Genomic DNA, 19,206 nt, shown 5'->3' on the forward strand with positions numbered 1-19,206 from the left:
ATCAATAATGTTGACAATACTTTTATGAAAACGAAGTACCTTTACTTGGTGCAACAAAATTTAGAAGTAACATAAAAACATGTTATTTATCCTTTTCATGTTACCACCAACTGTGTATCCAAATTTACATGTATCTTCCAAAACAGTTACATTGGTAGAACAGAAAGTAGAGCCTACGTCCGATCCAAAAAAACATATTCCAAAAAGTTTAAGATTAAATAGATTAAAAGCATTTAGCAACGCCATCGCAAGACATCTCTTTGACACAGTACATGAAGTTGATACATTGAAGTCCTTCAAGGTGATTAACAAACAATCAAACTCCAACCTTTTGAAATTTGCCAAAGCGATGGCAATCAGACGTATAAAACCAGATCTATGTATACAAAAATAGACAGTAATAAACATTTCTTTGCCCTGGTAACATTACATCCCCCTCTTTTTATTTATTACGTCATTCATTATTTCAACTCTTTCTGAAGTTTAAATTACATTATTGTCATTTTTCTTTAATTCATAACTGACTGATTTCAATTCATATCTTCCTTCTTTTTTACCATGAATCTATTTTCAGTTGCTCAATTACACAATCATCTAATGTTTGTTAACTTCATTAATTCTAATCCCTATTCCAATATTCTGGAACTTTCTCTTCAATTGATTCATGATTTCAACCAGTGCAATTTCTAAAATCTCCACAAAACCCCTTCTGATAATAATCATCTGCTCACTAGTGACTGACTTCAAGAGATACTCCTGGAGTTCTAGTGAGAAGCCGTTACCAGTGGAGTTCAACTAGGTCTGTTGTGAGATATCAACTCACTGAAGACGATGGTGTACGGTGGCGCAACTTCGTGAATTGGTTAAAGTTAGACATTAACACCGTTGAATGCTGGCTCAGTGGTCTAGTTGGTTAAGCGCTTGGCGCGAGACTGATAGGTTCTGGATTCGAATCTCGCAGGGGGCGAGGTCATGGATGCACACTGCTGAGGAGTCCCATACAGGGACGAAACGGCTGTCCAATGCTTCCAGGTTTTTCATGGTGGTCTAGCTTCAAATGACTCATGATTTCAACCAGTGAAATTTATAAATGAATTAGTTAATGGTTATATAATTAAGCATAAATCTAACCTGTGCAATTGCTGGACATTGAGTAGATTGATGCCGATAATGGAACTTCATTAATTGTTTAGGATATGAATAATAATTAATCATTTCTTCCAATCGAAGAAGATATATTCCTATATACAAAATGATTAAAAACAATAATCTATATTATAAAATCTTAACATTACCATCTTGTTTATCATCAAAAATACTTAGAAAAAAAAGATCATTATCAGTGGTTCATACATCATTTGTTCCTTCAGGATTTTGGAGCTCATGTGTACCATTGGTTTGGAATCAGGGTTTCCCAACTCACCTAGGTAGGTCCTCCATATTCATCAAATCAGATATAGCTCTGGATATTCGCTTTTCGTTGTCTCGATTTCGTAAACAACAGTAATGCCACAAGAAAGCAGTGAATAAAACTTCCCTGGTTGTGTACGCGTGGCCATTTCAAAGCATTTGCAGAGGAAGAGTTGATTCTCCCCACCCTCGACTGTACCAGGGCAATTAATGAGAATAGAAAATCAATTTTCTATCCAAAGAAAGATTACATCTCTTACAACGGATTAAATATGTTAAACAGCTGAAATGGAAAGCTAAGTCATAATTTACAGTTTAAAATTCCCTGTAGAATATTTGAGCTAACAATTGATTTCAATAACTTCATTATCGGATCCTGTAGTTATAAGTCCATAATTGTTGTGGTATCATACAGAGGATAAAACAAATCATGTATTCATGAAACGGACCCTCATAACATCTAGAAGAAGCTATTCTATTTACATTTCTTTTTGAATAATATTGTCTAAGTTATATTCACTTGGTGTTATTTTACTGGTATCTTCTTATTGTTATTTAGGACTGCCAATGATGAATCTTTTATTAGGATATATCATCACAATTGATTGATCACTGGGTGGTGATCAATGTCATGCTTGTCTAGTCCTTATTAGTGCAGATCGAATGCTATCGATCATGTTGCAATGTGGCCACCAGTCTAGGTGACTCGACACTGCGGGCACTATGTATTGAGATTTAGATGATAGTTGGAGGTAGTCAACAGGAAACCCTGGACCCGGGTTTCGTGCTACTTGGCACTCGTCAGCAAGGTGTACCTGTAATCTTGAGGGAACTGGTGCTCCCTGGCGGATTCGATCTCGTGTCACCCAGCTTCACAGTCAGAGACGAAACCCGGGTCCAGGGTTTCCTGTTGACTACCTCCAACCACCATCTATTAGCATATATGTATCCGGTGCAAACTGCTTCGATATACCACCTAAAGTCATAAGCTTTATAAGTAAAGATGGATATTATCTAAGATCTACAATCATAAATACCAATTGTTGCGTGTATCCATGGTAGATCTCTTCAAATATCCATTAATGAATTATAAACACACACACACACATGCAATAAGGACCACCAAACACTCACACACACCTCATGTTCAAATATTTATTTCCTTATAAATTACAACATTTTCTCTTTTTGGTATTAATTTTTCACATGAATAAAGTTGTTAATTGAGGTTGAATTGATCAATCTGTTTTACCATAAAACAACCCGGAAAAAAAAAGAAAAAAAGAAACGCACAGTTAGCAACAAGTAAATAAATAAAATATCAGGAAATAACAAAATTTTAAATAAACATCAATCTCTTTATGGATTGATTAGCATAGACATCATTATACATAATGCTAATAATGCTAATAATAAACGACGAAATCAATTGTATCCAACATAAATAATGGTGTAGGATAATAGCAGTTTAATCGGAGGGGGGTGAGGTGGGGGTGGGGGTAGAGAAATAAAAAGGAATAGAGAAAGAAAGTGAATGATAAGGTAAATAAATAACAATACTATTCATGTGTGGATAAACTAAAGGGGCAAATTATTATTATTATTATTATTATTATTATTATTATTAGTAGTAGTAGTAGTAGTAGTAGTAGTTCAGGTGGTAACACTATTAGTTAAATAAATGAGAATAAATAATCACCAAGCTATTTATATCAACAAAAATCACACCAATTTATAAATGTAAATATTATAGTAATAAACATTATAAAATAAAATAAATATCACCAATGAACTATTTATTGTATTATGTTTAAACAGATGTGATAAATGAAAAAGATCATTTTGAAGAAAGAAAAATTTATTTATTCCTCATAACTGAAATCAATTGTATCTAAGAGGTATGATTCATCAAACAATCACTTATGTAATTACTTACTCTATTTACCCCTGATGGAGGAGTATAGGTTATCCACATCAGCATTCTCAATCGATCTTTGTCCTCAGTAATCCTTTTCAATTCTTCCCAATTGCTATTTATTCTTTTCATATATGTTTCCCGATTCCCGATGTAGTTTGTTCTTTGGCCTTTCTCTTTTTCAATTCTATTCACGATTTCAAGTTAGGGTTTGCATCGTGATGCAGTTTGGTGATTACAACAAGGGCGGCCTGTTTCAGCATCTGGGCTACCTGTTCCTGTCATCTATATATTTCATCAAGTTATCTATTTTTGTTTGTTTTAATATATCATTATGTTTATTAATCGCATGATCTATTCTCTTGCGTTTCTGAAAAGTGTACAACCTTTCGTTGTCAAAGTTACAAAAAACTCAATAAGAGACAATGTGGTTGCTGGCAATATACAGCGAAAAGAATGCACATTATTCAGATGTTCATTTAGTGTAATGCTAACATCTAACTGGCGATCACTCAATATTTATCGCCAGGACCGACCAAGAAGAAAGAAACGGAAACTTGTTGAAATACTTTACGCTGAGAATTCTATATTGTACCAAAAATATGATATTGAATAAAGCTGATGATAAAAATAATATCCTATCCACCTCCATCGTCATTTCCTGATTTCTTCTTCTTCAGTTGCAAGCTAGTTTGTTCTTTCCCACAGTAAGTTATTGTTGATGGTATCCGATCGACAATGGACATTGAGTAACTTGAGTAGACAAGTGTTTATAATTACTTTTACCTTCTCGATGATGGTTATAGTAGTTCTCAAAGCTTCAGCTCCGTACAGTAAAACTGTGTTGACGTTCGTATTAAAGATTTTGACTTTGATATCGGTTGACAGATTCGTTTTGAGTTCCATATATTCCTCAACTGTAGAAATGCCGCCCTTACTTTGCCAGTCAATACCACTACATCTGCATCAGATCCTTCTTGTTCATCGTTGATGATGCTGACCAGGTATGTGGAAGTTTCTACCTGTTCCACAGCTTCTCCATCAGGTGTGATTGGCTAATGTTCTCTGTGCTGTATTTGAGGATTTTGCTTGTTTCTTTGTGTATGTTGAGGCCCACTGATGCAGAGGCTGCTGTTACACTCTCTGTTTTGACCTGCATTTGTTGATGTGTATCACATAGAATAGCTAAGTCATCTGCAAATTTCAAAAAGTCTATTTGCACTCAACCTGTCCGCTGTATTCCGTGCTTTCCCCGAGACATGTAAGTCTTCATAATTCAGTCAATCAGCAGAATAAAAAGGGGGAGAGAGTGAACATACTCGTCTAATACCGATCTTCACTTGGGACGCATCTGTCAACTGTCCTTTATGCAGGACTTCGCAGTGTAGTCTTACGCATGAATTACGAATGATGTTGACGATCTTGTCAGATACTCACTCCATGGTGTCGAAGAATTTACCGTAAGGTCCTCCTAACTACACTGCAAAGTGCTTTCTCATAGTCAAGGAAGTTGATATATAGTGACAAGTTCCATTCAATTGATTGTTCAGTAATGATCCGTAGTGTTGCGAATCGGTCTGTGCATGACCGATCGTTACGGAACCCAGTCCGTTGGTCTCGAACTTGAGCGTCCACTGAATTTTTTACCTGGTTCAGCAACACACAGTTGAAAATATTTCCTGGTACTAACAATAGTGTGTTACCTATGTAGTTCACATATTCACTTAGATCTGATTTCAAACGGTTCTTTAGCTGACCTTTATGAAATCTGCTTTCAAATTGGAAAACTCTCTACAAACTGCTTAAATGAATCATTCGAAAACTGCTGTATTTCCATTAACATAGAATAAACTTATGTAATAGCAAATTGGAAAAGAATCACACTGTAAGTGGAAGTGCTAATGACACTATCCGATTGCTCAAATTGAAGTAGGTTGAGACGAGTTCGAACCTAGGACCTAGTGTCTAAAAGTCAAACAAATTCACCACAGAAACCACCTTCTTTTAAATACACAATGTTGTATCTTTTTATCGTTTGAGCAAAGAAAAAAAAACGTTTTATGCGTTTTATCAGTTGAGTTCAGATAGTATCAATTAAGGTTTTAGTATTTGCATTATCCAAAGTAAACTTTACAACATTCTAAAATGTTCGAAACAAAAAAAGCAAAGCAACAATTCATGAATCAAAAGGCAAATGGAGACAAATTTACCAAAAGTTTTCAACAACAAAATGAATATAAGTTTTTTTGGTTGTTTTCTTGTGGGAAAATGAGTACACAACAACAGGTATGATGAGATATTGTAAACACCCACATATAAAATAGTAACTAACTAGTCTGTTATAATTTTATAGTTGAAAAAAAAATGGATACACATAAAGTAGATCGTTTCTAGACTGAATATGAAAGTCTACAATTCTATTAATAATTACTTAGTTAAATAAATATTCACTTTAAACAAACGAATAGACTTTAGGATTTGAAAGTCATTTATGCTTATGAGAGAAAAAGAAAAACATTGATCTGGCTTTGAATCCTTCGAGACGAGATCGTAAATGAGCACTGCTGAAGAGCCCCACACTAAGACGAAACAGCCGTTCAGTGCTTCTAGGTTTTTAATGATGGTCTAGATTAAATTGACCCATGAATTCAACTACTAAAAACTACTATAATATCTACAAAAACCCCTATCTGATTATATTAATTAATTAATTACGCCTGTTACTCCTAACGGAGTCCCCTCCGGAGGCTACTGCCGGTCCGAAGCCCGAACAAAGGAAGAGGGTTGGGTATGGGGTTAGCAACCTCAACCTGTAGAAAACTAACTCGCTAAAAAAGCGCTATCTGATCATAGAAAAATACTTATCAACTTGAATACTGGAATCCTTTAAAAACTCAAGGCTAATTCAATGGAAATCTTTAATAAACATGAAAAAGCTTGGACCAGATTGCCAGGTGAAACGTTACTTACTTACTTACGCCTGTTACTCCTAATGGAGCATAGGCCGCCAATCAGCATTCTTCAACTCTTAGCCTTCTTTTCTAGTTCTATCCAATTCTTGTTCATTTTTTCACTGAGATTTTACAAATACAACATTCTTTCACTTTAATAATGATTTAATGTTATTTTAATTGTTTTCAGGTATAATAGTTAAATTTGTTCATTTTTGTTGATTAAAACAATGTAGTTTCTTCTTCTTTTTTTATTCATATTCAATTAGATACATCTAGATATGCCTTTATAATGAGACCATATTATTATTTCGATTAGAACAATTGAAATGTATTTCATTTGACCTATGATGGTTGATTTATATCTCATTCGTATTTTACAATTCACCGATTACATACACCGAGAGAAGAAGAAGAATAAGAATGAAAGAGAAAATAGTCATGAAAAGAGGATCATTATATTAAAAAGAGATTTACACTTGTCCTGAAAAGACCTTACAATGACAATAAATAAATAAAAAAGATGAAACAAAGCAAAGAAAACTACAACAACAACAACAAGAACAACGACGACGACGACAAAAACAATCATTTAAAAGAGTTACATAGTTTAATCATTGATTAATTTGAATTTATCATTTCTAGTCAACTGTTTATGGGGCATGGAAACATGTTCTTTTACAAAAAGAGTTGGTCTTTACAAAACAAACAACCAAAAAACTGTAGTAACTTTGAAAACAAATAAGAATTTATGTTAAGATGAACTTTGAATGTATGAGTCGGCTTGAACTATATATATATATTTCTGATTAGCGTTTTTCTTTTTTAGCAAGTTAGTATTCTATGGGATGGGGTCGCTAACCGTATGCTCATCCCTCCTTCTTTATCCAGACATTGGACCGGCAGTAGCACCAGGTGCTCCAGGCGGAGTTATATATATATTAACAAATAGATATGATCGCAAATAATGAAAAACTGATTCATTTATGAAGTGCAAGTTGATGTATTGAGTTTTAAGTCATAAACTTTATTGTATGAGTGCTAGTCATATTATTTGGCTTCTCATATCTAACAATGTACAGTGAAATTTGAATCTTAGACTTTCTATTAAGGAGGTAAAAACTTTAATAATTAGATCAGCACTTGCTTATTTATCCTTTATTAAAATCACTAGTAGTCAATACTTTGTTGGGTATTGCCAAAAATGGTCTTCAGATGACACATATATCAAAAGATCTTTAGATTATCTATTTATTACTATCTATCATCTACGTTTCTAACGGAACAACATCGTTTCTTGATGTTTAGTTTACCAAAATCAATGACATAACATACGGATAAGACAAAATGTAGGAAAAAAAATGAAATCAACACGTGAAAAAGTTTCGAAGGACCTAAGCCTCATCCATTCTCTAAAATCATAGTCACATAAATGAAAGCTTTTAAGGAAGAAAAATCTCATCTATTCTTCTCTATTAGACTGTAATCATTGGTTATACAGTACTTTCACCCTACCCTATTCTAATAGAGTTATCATTTCATTTTGTGTGGTCGACTGTTAAAAATACTTTGTCTTATGAACAAATAAAGTATAACACTTAGAACAATAATAAGAATTATGTAAATGATATAAAAACTTTGTTTAGTAATCGAAGTGAATCCCGATGTAAACTAGAATAATAATGCCCTGGTACGGGTGGGGAGAGTCAACTCTTCCTGTATAAATGCATTCACATGGCCACGTGCATACAACCACTCTCAGGGGATTCCTAATCACTGCATCCTCGTGGCATTACTGTTGTTTACAAAATTCAGAGGACGAAAAGCGAATGCTCGGTGCTTTAACCGGGTTGGTGGATATTGAGGGTCTACCTAGGGGAGTTGGAAAACCCTGATGAGCTCCAGGATCCTAAGGAAACAAATGGCATATGAACCTATTGTTGGTCACCCTCTACCATGAAACTGCATCTCTTTATGTTGTTCGACTGCTTCATGAATCAGACATTTAGGTCAAAGGTTCCGGTTGTGGCCCCTTAAGAAGACCACCTGCTTCGGTTTGAGCATCCTAGCAGTGCAATAGCTCACACACAAATAAAGTGATTCGTGTGGTGTATTTGTATTCGATGCTCCTTAGTATCAATATTTCTGTGTTCAAATAAAATAAATGATAAAGAATAACAATTACTTGAATGCGTAGCATAATATAATGCGTGTAGATATTTGCTGTTCTAAATTAACACCATAAATACAGATAGCGATTCATAGAAAATTAAGAAACTTTAATTGTTAAATTCATGAGTCCAATAAAGCTAGACTACCATTGAAAACCTAAAAGTACTGGACGGTCATTTCGTCCTAGTATAGGATTCCTCAATAGTGTTCATCCATGATCTCCCTCGCGAGATTCGAACCCAAGACTTCCGGTCCCGCGTTTTAGCTTCTAACCTCCAAACTACTGATTCAGCTGGCACCCATTGATGTTAATGACTAACTTCAACCAATCCACGTATAATGTAGACAAATCTACGACTGGTTATGGATAAAACAACAACAACAACAATGTTGAATTCATAGATGGATTCAACTGATCAAAATGTATATCTATATTCATTTACTTTGTTAATTGACGTCATTAAAATGTACTAATTAAATTACAATTATTACTTTTCTTCAGTATGATCACTAAAAATGGATAGATTGTTTATTACTATTTTTTTAATTGTTTTTTTTTGTTACCTGGACACTTATTTTACCATCTCCCCCCGCCCCCACCTCCCCTTAGAAACTAAAATAGTTACATTGATTTGTTTATTCGGATTGTTTGTTTTCCTTTTTTCTTTCTTTCTTTTTCTTTTTTTTAATTATACGTATGTAACAAACAATTATTATTAGTTTGTAATTTAATTATGGATTCTTTATTTTATTAGCCAGTAAACGTATTGCCTAATTAGTGTTTATGTGAAATGAAACATATGTGTGTGTGTGTTAATTTTTTCTCTTTTTTTCTTCTTTTTTCTTTTTCTCACTTTTTTTTCTTTTTCTACATGAAACAAGCAAAAAATTGATATTTTCATCATGAATTGATTTGATAAGGGAAATGATTGAGATAAACAAGAGAATTGAATAATTTTCATTTCATTTAGTAAATTTTCAATTAGGAATATCGAAGGTGTTCAATGAAATTACTTTTATATTCTGTAGTAAATTAAATGAAATTGGAAAGAATTATGAATAGTTTTACAATAATTGAAGAGTCCTACAATAGGACGAAACGGCCATCCAGTGCTTCCCTATTTAAAGTCTTTTGTGTAAGACTTTTATTTCTAGTCCACCTGAAACTTGGTTACCTCATTCCTCTATCGTCCATCACTCTTGAAGGTTTTGCCGTTTTGCCCTTTTGTTTTTTATATCTCCTACATTCGTTCTCCTCAGGGCTTTTTTGAGGTGAATGCACGAGCATTTGAAATGGGAGTCGGCTTTGTGTGACAAATGTTCTTCCATCCTTTTGAATTTGACTTATGAGTCTTATACACGTTCAGATATTTCTCCTGACTAGATACAGTACATTTCCTATCCGACGTTCTATAACAACTGGTTCCCACTTCTTATCACCTTGATACAACTTGAAAAGTACCCTTTCGCCCACCTGGGGGCTGCAAGTGACCGTCCGATACTTGTTCGTTGGTTTATTTATCTTACTGGGCGGCAACATACTGTGAAAGACTGTCTGAATTTTCCTTCTGAACATATACTTAGCAGCTGAATTTCTTTCTGGCACTACCGGATTGAGGGTAACTCTGTAGGGTTTTAAGAATTTACTGGTCACTTGTTCTGGAATACCACCTCCTCCCCCTTCAACCATAGGTCTTTACGTATCTTTACGTATCCACGAATCTTTCTGCTTGTCCATTCGACTGAGGATGGTAAGAAGGGGATTGTAGATGAGATATGACATTTTCACTGCAAATTCGTTTGAAAGCAGATGACATAAATTGAATGCTGTTGTCAGTCACCAAAATCTCTGGAACCCCAAAACAAGCAAACAATCATGACAATTTTTCTTATTGTACTCTCTGACGTCGATTTCGGCATGTTATATACTTCAGGTCATTTTGTGAAAGTGTCGACAACAACCAAGTAACTTTTTACTTTCTATTGGAACTGAGAAATCAGCATGTATTCTTTGCCAAGGTCTGTCCGATCTTGTCCATGGTTTTGGTTATGCTTTAGTCGGATTCTTTGCAGCCTCTAGATAGGACCAACAGCTGCGACACCTTTGTTCTATATCATGGTCTATTGACGGCCGATGTAGGTAGCTCCGAGCTAGTGACTTCATTTCACTTGGGGAAATTTTATAGAAAATCAGTTTGGTCTCATGTGGAACTGAAGTTAATATTTAATGCTCAAGAATAGTTAAACTAGTACAAAGCAACTAATTAGCCCTTCCAGATTTCTAATGATTTATTAACAAATATTAACTTATAAGGAAAACTTACTTAGAATTAACATGTAACTTATTTTCACAAATCATTCAAATGACGTTCATATTATTGGACTAATGGGTGTTAAAGGTTAAATACCCCTCATAAACATAAATTAGATTGTAAATCGATAAACTTCACTACCACTTATGCCTGCACTCTCCATTCAACCCTGTCCTGGGCAATCCTTTCCAGTTGTTATTCATCCTTCTCATAACTGCTTCTATTTCCCGACGTAGTGTGTTCTTCGGTTTTCTTCTTTGCTTCAGAATTACAAGTTATCGCCTGCATCGTGGTGCAGTTTGGTGATTTCTGTAATGCATATTCTATCTACTTCCAACTTTTCTTGGTTTCCTCTTCAACTGGAAGCTAGTTTGTCCTCTTCCACAGAAGGCTGTTGCTGATGGTATCCGGCCAATGGATGTTGAGTATCTTGCGTGGACAGCTATTTATAAATACTTCTTAATGATGGATGTAATAGTTCTCGAAGTTTCAGCTCCGCGCAGTGGAACTGTATTGACGTTCGTTTTGAAGATTCTCACTTTGATATTGGTTCACAGTCAAATGTTTTGAATTCCATATGTTGTTCAATTGTAGGAATGCAGCCCTTGCTTTTACCAAAGCTCGCCTATATGTTTACATTCAATCCTCCTTGTTCGTCATTGACGTTTCCTAGATACATGAAGACTTCCACATCTTTCCGAGTTTCGCCATCAAGTATGATTCAATTAACTGTACTTTCTACTTATTTGTTCTTAATTCCAAAGTAGATATTGAATGAAAATGGAAATCTTAATATAAAAGAAAACCTAAAAGATAATGAAATATAATTAAACTATAAAATTGTATTAACAATTTCAAGTTGTGTACAGATTTATACTTTAATAATAGTGACAATGAATTAAAACTGAATATCTAAGTTAATTAAACAGTAGAGATAGTCTCTACATAAAATAGTCACTTACAATCTTACTTACTTACTTACGCCTGTTACTCCTAATGGATCATAGGCCGCCAACCAGTATTCGACAACCCACTCTGTCCTGGGCCTTCTTTTCTAGTTCCATCCAGTTCTTGTTCATTTTTCTCATGTCTATTTCCATTTCCCGGAGTAATGTGTTCTTTGATCTTCCTCTTTTCCTTTGGCCTTGAGGATTCCATGTGAGGGCTTGTCTTGTGACGTAGTTGAGTGCTTTTCTTAATGTGTGTCCTATCCAATTCCATAGCTTCTTCCTGATTTCTTCCTCCACTGGAATCTGGTTTGTTTTTTCTCACACTTACAATGGTTTATTAACATAATTAGTATAATCAGTCTTAAACTAATTAATACATGAAAGACTTTACTGATCAAAATGTGGTTTCAGTTTTTTTTATAGAAATAAACATGGTACTGATTAAAAATTAGAATCTTATTCCTAAGGGATATTCAACAATGTTAATGTGAATGAGTCCTATATTTATACTTGAATAAGTTAATCAGTAAAAGCATTTCACTTCCCTATTCTTGGTTAACTCATTTAAGTAGTTCATTTTAAACGTATGAAAGTATAAGTTTGAATATTAGTGAGAGATTTGGATGATCCCAGAACATAACAATTTTGTTTGAACATATAAATATTGGTACAAAAGGGCACCGGATATACATACGCCACACAAATAAACATTGTCACTTCATTTTAATTGTATGAAGGCTGTGATATTGCCCGAGTGCCCAGATCGAAGTAGGTGGTTTTCTACGGGGGCCACACACGGAGCCTTCGACCTCAAGGTCTGATCCACAAGGCAGTGAAGCATCGTGAGGAGATGCAGTCCCACGGTAGTCGGCAACCAACAATTGTTCCATACGCCATTTGTTCCTTCAGGATACTGGAGCCCATGTGCACCATTAGTTTGGAATTGTGGCTTCCCAACTCACCTAAGTGGACCCACAGTGTCCACGGACCCGGTTAAAGCTCCGGACATTCGCTTTTCGTTTTCTTAATTTCGTAAACAACAGTAATGCAGTGAGAAGGCAGTGTGTAGGACTTCCCTGGCAGAGGCTGTAATAACAATTACTAGTTAAAGGATAGGACTATCAACCTTTGAACTGAACATTCGAACACTTTTTCTTATTTTAATTTAAGTAATCAATCAATATTAATTTTTTATATTAATTCATTGTTCGAAGCCTGAATATATCAATATGTACTTAGTTATTAAATTACATTTAGAAAATCAGTATTCATCACGTTCAATAATAATGAATAGAAGAAAGGTAAACAATAAGTTTTGCTTTCAACGAAATAACTAATTTTGATGTGGTTCTGTTCTCTGAGCTGGATGGTTTGGTCGTGGAGCTTTCATCGTTCTTCTGAACAACATCAGCACAAATTTCAGGTGATTCAGAGACTAGAAGCCTCAATTTTACCAGTGATCATGCCAAAACTTTGGATTCGTTATGTGGATGACACATTCTTCAGTGTCAGAATGGATGAGCTGAAAAACACCTATGGACTGACCAACAACGTCTTCAATGACATCAAGTTCACGATGGAATATAAATCAAACGACAAACTATCATTCTTGGATGTATTAATCACCAAAACCGATACAGGTAAACTGGAGACTCAAGTGTATAGGAAGCCGACCCACACAGATCAAATTCTCAACTACAATAGCAACAGCCCAAGAGCTCACAAAATCAACTGCATACAACCAATCAGAAAAATTATGCACAAATATAGGGACAAAAATCAAACAAATGGGATATACAACCAAAACAAAGAAGTAAACAATGACAGTCTGTAAGGTCAACAAGTACTAATCAACATCAAGATCTATAGAGCAAGCTGTGAGCCATATATGGAGAAATTCGAACACTTCACTTCTACCCGAAGTTTGTGTTAACGATGTTGTTCAGAAGAACGACCAGAGCTCCACGACCAAACCATCCAGTTCAGAGAACAAAAACTCTATCAAAAATTATCCACTTACTTACTTACTTACGCCTGTTACTCCTCGTGGAGGAGTATAGGCCGCTCACCAGCATTCTCCATCCAACCCTGTCCTGGGCAATCCTTTCCAGCTCCTTCCAGTTGTAATCCATCCTTTTCATATCTGCTTCTATTATCCGACGTAATGTGTTCTTTGGCCTTCCTCTTTTCCGCTTCCCTTCAGGATTCCAAGTTAGGGCTTGCCTCGTGATGCAGTTTGACGATTTGCGTAATGTATGTCCTATCCATTTCCATCATCTTTTCCTAATTTCTTCTTCAGCTGGAAGCTGATTTGTTCTCTCCCTTAGTAGGCTGTTGCTGATGGTATTTGACCAATGGATGTTGAGTATCTTGCGTAGACAGCTATTTATAAATACTTGTACTTTCTTGATGGTGGTTGTTGTAGTTCTCTAAGTTTCAGCTCCATATTGTAGAACTGCCTTGACGTTGGTAATGAAGATTCTTACTAACTACCTCCAATCTCTTAACAACAATCGATTCTAATAATTCAAATTCTTTAAACTCAATTAATAAAGTTATAATGAGTAAAAGAAAATATAAAAAAAGGAAAAAAACAAAACAAAATTTATTGATTTCTATCAGAATGGGTTTTGTGGAGATTTTTAGAAATTTCACTGGTTGAAATCATGAGTCAATTGAAGCTAGACCACCATGGAAATCCTGGAAGCACTGGAAGGCCGTTTCGTCCCAGTGTAGGACTCCTCAGCAGTGCTCATCCACTATCCCGCACCCCGCGGGATTCGAACCCAGGACCTACTGGTTTCGTGTGCGAGCACTTATTGATTTCCGTTTACTGATTAATTGATAATCAAAATAAACATTAGGAGGTTCTAAATACAATAATCATACATAGATACAAATTATTTTAGTGAAAAATATAACAGAATAACACTTCATATAGTTGTTATATAACCAACTTACCATTACTATTATGCACACTTAATAAAATTCTCATTACATTGATCCAGAAATAACTGACAGGAATGAGGCCAAACACATGGACGAGTAGTAGTAGTAGTAGTAGTAGTAGTAGTAGTAGTAGTAGTAGTAGTAATAGTGAAGAAGTGGATTGTATAAGTCAACACTTCATTATGAAAGAAAAAAAAACAAAAATTGGTAAATATGTCACTTACAAAATAGATGGAAAACAGGGGGATAATTATATAGATATATACATATATATAACACTGAATGACGACAACAAACTTTCAGCTAGGTGAGAAATTTGTCCCCTATGATAAGTGTTATTATGTAGATAACGGTAAAGTGTACAATTTGTATATTTTTTCGGACAGTGTATTGTTTATTTTGTGAAATTACGCATTGTAATTAAATCAAGAAGATGGAAGTCTCCCGTTTAAGTTGTTAGTATAAATTCCTTAGAATCTAAATCAAAGTTTAAAAACAACATTTAGTGTAAACAAATCTTTCAGTCTCTCGCGCGAGCGCTAAACCACTAGACCACTGAGCCAGTATCTAACGGTGTTAATGTGTAACTTCAACCGATCCGCGACCGACAGGTCCTGGGTTCGAATCTCGCGAGGCGGGGTAGTGGATGGGCACTGCTGAGGAGTCCCACAATAGGACGAAACGGCCATCTAGTGCTTCCAGATTTCCAACGGTGGTCTTACATCAATCGGTTCATGATCTCAATCAAAAACTTAATCATCTTCACAACTCCTATACTGATAATAATGAAACATTTTATTCAGTTCCTTTCAATACAATGATATATGCAAAACACTGAAAAGAATTTATTACTTCACTTCCACTGACTGATGATTTTCAGTGGTTGTCTAATGAAATTCAGATCATGACGACAACTAAAAATTAGACAGTCTTCACAAATCCATCGTGCTAACCATACATATATGCTTACTAGTGACTAATAACAAAAGAGGATTTCCAAAGTCCTGGTAAAAAAGCTATGTCTAATGTAACACGACCATGTCAATTATGAGGTACTACCTACTCATAGGTTAAATTAAATAGTTGTTATGAAATGCAGCAATTTGGTTAGTTGGAGATTTAAAAGGTTACTTGCTAACTCATTAGTTTAAATGAGTAACCCTTTTTCTATAAGACCTGAAGGTAGTTGATTTGACTTCGGGTTCGATTGTAAATTTACATTATTAAGGTGTCTCACGTTAGGGATAAAAACACTGTCTATTGCTTCCCAATTTTCAACAGTCGTCTAGTTCAATGTCTGATGCAAACTAAAAAACATCTAACAATATCGACAAACACCTCATGGTTGGAATAATTTTTTCTGGTTAGCGTTACTTTTAGCGAGTTAGTTTTCTACGGGATGTGGTCGCTGGCCCCATGCCCAACCCTCCTCCTTTATCCGGGGTTGAGACCGGCAGTAGCCCCAGAGGATCCCCAGGCAGAGTTGATTGTCTCCACAAACACATCATACAAATATGTATAATTCATGTTGAATTACTTAAGTAGGGAATATCAAAACAGTAACAAAAAAATAAATTATGAATTCCGCTTTCCATATTATCTGTCAGGAGATATATCAGTGAACATTTACAATCGTAAAGAAGATAGTTTGGAATTATACAGAGAACTTACTTACTTACTTATTTACGCCTGTTACTCCTAATGGAGCATAGGCCGCCGACCAGCATTTTCCAACCCACTCTGTCGTAGGCGTTCCATCATACAAAGACGAATATATATCATTATTATTTTGTAAATCAACAATCTTGTGAACAAAAAGTACTTTTCATTTGTTTAAACTGATATTTTCACAAAAATAATTATTCTATTATAAATTAAATGATAAACAATTCATTAGATCCCCTTAATATCTGTCAAAACAACAAGGCATAACACAATAGTGAAACACTCAACAACAACAACAACAACAAAAGGACAAAGAATAGGTTACGAAATTTTCACTTGTTATTCCATATTTTTAATTTTGTTTTAAAAAAAAAAACAAACAACTTTAACATGAAAATTCATTTGAGATGATGACCAAAAAAGGAGGGAGGGGAAAGGCTGGGAAGGAAAAGGATTAGTCGCCTACTCTTATAGATATATTAGACTGTAAATAATACTGAACATGTTTATGTAATGATGGATAAAAAGGTATGAATTGAAACATTGAATAAATAAATAAATAAATAAAGTAGATTAAAAAGAAGGACATTACAACACAGAATGGAATTATAGGGGTAATAACAAGATGTACTATCCAAACACAGAAATGATAAATACCTTATACACAATATATATATATATATATCATTTGATAAACAATCTTCAACGTGTGGACATATAAAGTGATGATATTCAAATGGAAGTGTCAATTCCATTCAAATTGATTTCTACAACGGTAGCACGATTTCGTGGATTGTTTGAAGTTAGACACTAACACCATTGAATGCCCGCTCAGTGGTTGAACATTTGCGAGCGAGACTGAAGGCTCTGGGTTCGAATCCCACCAGCAGGATCGTGGATACACACTGTTGAGGAGTTCCACAATAGGACGAAACGGCCGTCTATTGATCCCAGGTTTTCAATGGTAACCTAACATCAATCGGTTTATGATCTCAATCAATAACTTATTAATCTCCGCAACACTATACTGATATCGATCAATTATTCCATTTTTATTAGGTTGTTTTTTTACAGAAATCATTCATAGTTCAAAGCTACTTACTTAATTACGCCTGTTACCCTCAATGGAGCATAGGCTGTCAACCAGCATTCTCCAGCACATACTGTACTGGGCCTTCCTTTCTAGTTCTATTCAATTGTTTTTCATTCTTCTCATGTCTGTCACTATTTCTTGACGTAATGTGTTTTTTGAACTTCCTCATCTTCTTCGGCCTGGGAGATTCCAAGTGAGGGCTTACCTTGTGACTTAATTGGGTGTTTTCCTCACTGTGTGTCTTATGCCACTTCCAGTGCCCCTACTTCATTTTGTTCCTCTGCTGGAATCTGATTCTTTTCCTCCCATAGTAGATTGTTACTGCTAGTGTCTGGCCAACGGATCCGAATTTATTTATGTAGAGCACTGTTGATAAACAGCTATATCTTCTGGATGATGGCTTTCGTAGTTTTATACTGTATGTTTGTGATTTTATTCATGTATATATAATATGCACTTTATTGTCTTAAGTAGTATATTCTTTGAAAAGAAAAACAGGAGAATTATGCAATAACTAATGAGTGTTTTCTTTTCCACAATGTCTTCTCTCTCTCTGATGTTATCAGGCATCAGTGCATAGTAAATGGCTTGTTAGTTAATGTTTAATAGATAACTTTAATGTATTGAAAGGTTATTTCATTGTGATTTAATTTGTTCGTCAATTGATGATGGATTGTTGAGAGCTAACTTTAAACTATCAGCACCAACCTACTGTGGGAGAGAACAAACCAGATTCCATTGGAAGAAGAAATCAGAAAGAAACGCTGGAAGTGGATAGAGCACACATTGAGGAAAACACCCAACTACAAGGTAAGCTCTCACATGGAATCCTCAAGGCTAAATAAAGGAGAAGAGGGAGTCCAGAGAACACATTACCCCGAGAAATAGAGACAGATATGAGAAGAATGAATAACAATTGGATAGAACTAGAAAGGAAGGCGCAGTACAGAGTGTGTTGTAGAATGCTGATCGGCGGCCTATGTCCCATTGTTGGTAATAAGCGTAAGTCAGTAAGTAAATATTAAAGACCTATAATCTATCGTTACATACTTTCAGTATTTTATACTCATTAAAACTAATTATCTATATTCTTATTGGTCAACAGTTAATCATATACAGTAGGATAAAAACATTTCGAAGTAGTTCAGTGACCAAGAAAAGATTCAAATAAAGAAACTACTTCAATACAATACGATCTTTTTGAACTAGAGTTGAAAAGACAAACAAAGAATGAATGCTATTGGTTATATATATAATTATACATTTGGTATCTGAGAGGAGAAAGAGTAATTTATTGAAATATTACATAATGAGAATTTTATATTATAATAAACATATAATAATCCTGAGGAGTCTCACAATAGGACGAAACGGCAATCCAGTGTTTCCAGGTTTTCCATGCTGATCTATGTTCAATTGACTCATGATCTTAGCCATTAAAATTAGTAAAATACCTGAAGTTTATGCTGATGATGTCGTTTACAATAATGATGAAAGCTCCATGACCAAACCATCCAGCTCAGAGAATAAAACTCCATCAAAATGAATAAGGTGATCCTTATGATTAAGTATTTCTATTAGCATTATTATTTTAATTAATCGATTTGTAATTTAGATGTGTTCAATATGAAGATTTAATGATTGATTTAGACAAAAATCATGTGTTTACTTTAACGTAAAATTGAACGGGAATTGATTGATTGATTGATTTTACCACATAGATATTGGGACAAGGAGGCACCAAATATATATGCACCACACAAATCTCACTTGATATGCGTGAGGGCTG

Source organism: Schistosoma haematobium, chromosome ZW (genome assembly GCF_000699445.3).
Source record: "Schistosoma haematobium chromosome ZW, whole genome shotgun sequence".
NCBI classification, from domain to species: domain Eukaryota; kingdom Metazoa; phylum Platyhelminthes; class Trematoda; order Strigeidida; family Schistosomatidae; genus Schistosoma; species Schistosoma haematobium.